Source organism: Papaver somniferum, chromosome 5 (assembly GCF_003573695.1).
Source record: "Papaver somniferum cultivar HN1 chromosome 5, ASM357369v1, whole genome shotgun sequence".
Classification (NCBI taxonomy): domain Eukaryota; kingdom Viridiplantae; phylum Streptophyta; class Magnoliopsida; order Ranunculales; family Papaveraceae; genus Papaver; species Papaver somniferum.
The window spans coordinates 168,654,478-168,657,922 of NC_039362.1; the positions used below are offsets into that span (position 1 = coordinate 168,654,478).

The 3,445-nt window shown below is 39.8% G+C and overlaps 2 pseudogenes; both read right to left on the reverse strand.

Moving 5' to 3' along the window:
* Positions 1-994: 994 nt before the first annotated feature.
* Positions 995-1,094, reverse strand: LOC113284810 (annotated as a pseudogene).
* Positions 1,095-2,474: 1,380 nt separating this feature from the next.
* On the reverse strand, positions 2,475-2,574 carry LOC113284785 (annotated as a pseudogene).
* Between the last annotated feature and the right edge of the window lie 871 nt (positions 2,575-3,445).

A 3,445-nucleotide genomic window follows, 5' to 3' on the forward strand; every position in this document is an offset into this window, starting at 1 on the left:
GGGTTCGGATTTCATCACCGTTCTCTTCTTGCCCGCTTTAGGAACACGTAACCTACGCGAAACTAAGCCTAAAATTTTGACTAGAACGAGACCGATAGGGTAACGAGCTTAACAGGAAAGTCATTCGAAAAATATTGGTTACTCTTTTAAGCATACTTCGAAGTTCTTGACGGTTTCTGTAAGTTGAATGCGTGACTGCGCCATCTTGTAATACCGGTGAGGCCTTGGGTATCAAAGCTCCACCGAGCTTCCCTCGCCTCTATTCAACTTACGTTAACTCGGATTGATTCCAGAGGGGTTTGCTTAAATTGTAACGAATTCCCGTTCGAAGGATTAGAAGCTGGTCTAGAAACAATCTAAGTGGAGCCATCATGCTTTTTGTTTGCTAGAAATCAATAGGTTTGATTTGGTTGAGTCGGCCTTGATCTGTGTTTGCTTACCCTTCCAATTTAGAAAATTCTATTGTATGCCTGACGTAAAAGAGACGCACTAGGTAGATTTGTTAAAGAGAAACCTAGTAGTTCGAAGCGTCTCGATTACCTTAATCTAGAGATTCCGACTTTTGAAGAGTCTGTTTTTGAACGTCCTTTGACTGAGGAGAGAATCCCTATTGCTCCGATAGCGCTAGAAATGGCAACTTTGAAAGCTTTGTTGAATCCAACTAGGACTACTCGTCCGTCATGTATCAGGTTAGCTGAGACGAAAGCAACTTATGAACTTAAACCTGGGACCTTACAGCTGCTCCCAATCTTTTTAGGGAAAGAAAATGAAAACCCCTATTTCCATGTTAGAGACTTTGAGGAAATTTATAGTACCCTCAGGATTAGAAACCTAGATGATGATGCTTTGGAACTTAAGTTATTCCCCTTTTCCCTGAAAGATAAAGCTAAATCGTGGCTATATAGTTTGGCTTCCGGGTCAATCGAAACGTATGAACAACTTACATCTGCCTTTTTGAACAAGTTTTTCCCTAGGCATAAAACATCGTCTATTAGGACGCAAATCTGCACGTTTTCTCAACAGGAGGGAGAAACTTTGTATATGTATTTGGAAAGGTTCAATGATTTATTAGCCCAATGTCCTCATCATGGTTTAGAGAAGGTTAGGTTAGTTCAGATCCTTTATAAGGGTTTAGATTATCCCACCACAACCACAATAGAATCTATGTCTACTGGTGGATTTGATAACTAAACAGTTGATGACGCGATGACATATTTGCATGAAGTCTCCGAAAAGATCCAACAATGGGTAAGTAGTAGGGGACCCCAGAAAACAATTCTTCTTAGCAGAGGAAACGTTAATAGGGTAGAAGGAGGCTATGAATCAGATGCCGAAATTGCTGCTATAGCGAAAAGGTTAGAAGCTTTAGAAGTGGGTAACACTAGTGGTATATTGGAGCCTCTTTGGGAAGGCCAGAATAATGAAGAGCAAGCCAATGCTCTATATAATAACACTAGGTTTGATAATCGTCAGAAGTTTGACCCATATTCAGAAACCTATAATCCTGGTTGGAGGAACCATCCGAACTTTTCATGGTCTAAGGGCCAGAGTCAGGGTCAGTCTAATAATTCTAATGCTCCCCCAGATTTTGGCTACACTAGGAATACATCAGGCCCAGAAAATAAAACGACTAGCTTAGAGGAATCTATTAAGATGTTAGCAAAAACTCAGGAAATGTTAGCACAGAGCAATGTTAGTTTTCAACAGGAAACCAAGCAGAATTTTCAAACTAATGCTCAGAGCCTTGCTAAGTTAGAACTTCAAACCGGCCAAATAGCTAAGACCTTAAGTGAGAGAGATAATGGTAGGTTCCCTAGTCAGACTAATCCCAATCCTAGAGGAGTTCACGAAGTAGGTACAAAACCATCGAATCAATTGAATGCTATTAGAACCCTTAGGAGTGGTAGAATATTAGACAATCAGGTAACCATGCCCGATAGTGAACATACTGTAGTTCACCCCTCAGGACCACTAGCTAAGGAAACTGATAAAATTTCTGATGATGCCAACTCAGTTCCTGAGAGGTCTGTTTCTATGCCTAGAGATCTATTTCCTCAGCTATTAGTACCAACAAAGAAGGAATCGAACTTTAATGACATAGTGGAGGTTTTTAAGAAAGTTACCATAAACCTTCCTTTATTAGATGCAATTAGGCAAATTCCTGCTTATGCCCGTTCGAAGGATTAGAAGCTGGTCTAGAAACAATCTAAGTGGAGCCATCATGCTTTTTGTTTGCTAGAAATCAATAGGTTTGATTTGGTTGAGTCGGCCTTGATCTGTGTTTGCTTACCCTTCCAATTTATAAAATTCTATTGATGATGATGCTTTGAAACTTAGGTTATTCCCATTTTCCCTGAAAGATAAGGCCAAGTCGTGGCTATATAGTTTGGACTCCGAGTCAACTGAGACATATGAACAACTTACATCTGCCTTTTTCAATAAGTTTTTCCCTAGGCACAAAACATCGTCTATTAGGACGCAAATATGCACATTTTCACAACAAGAGGGAGAATCTTTATATAGGTATTTGGAAAGTTTCAATGATTTATTATCCCAATGTCCTCATCATGGTTTAGAAAAGGTTAGGATAGTTCAGATCCTTTATGAGGGTCTAGATTATTCCACAATGACCATGGTTGAGTCTCTACGCACTGGTGGATTTGAAAACCAAACTGTTGATGCGGCGATGGGATTTTTTAATGAAATCGCCGAAAAAACCCAGCAATGGGAAAATAATAGGGCACCCCAGAACATAATTATTTTAAGTAGAGGAAACGTTAATAGGGTAGAAGGAGGATATGAATCATATGCCATAATTGCTGCTATAGCAAAAAGGTTAGAAGCTTTAGAAGTGGGCCAGACTAGTGGTAGAGTGGAGCCTTTTTGGGAAGGCCAGAATATTGAAGAGCAAGCCAATGCTCTTTATAATAACACTAGATTTGATAACCGTCAAAAGATTGACCCATATTCAGAAACCTATAATCCTGGTTGGAGAAACCATCCGAACCTTTCGTGGTCTAAGGGCCAAAGTCAAGGTCAGTTTAGTAATTCTAATGCTCCCCCAGGTTTTGGCTATACTAAGAATCCTTCAGACTAGCTCAGTTTCAGAATCAGTCAGATAAGAAAATCCTAAGTTTAGAGGAATCTCTCGCCTTGTTAACTCAGCAAACTGCAAAATTCAGTTATCCGTAGAACAGAGTCTACAAGCTAGTAACAGGATAGGACAAGAAAATAGTCAGGCTATTTCCGAGTTAAAAACCCAGGTTGGTCTGATAAGTGATTCTTTGAGAGAAAAAGGTAAGTTTCCTAGTCAAACACAACCCAACCCTAGAGGAGTTCATGAATTAGGTGCAAAACCATCGAATCAATTGAATGTGTTAGAACCCTTAGAAGTGGTAGAGTTGTAGACAATAAGGTAACCATGCCCGATAGTGAACATACTGTA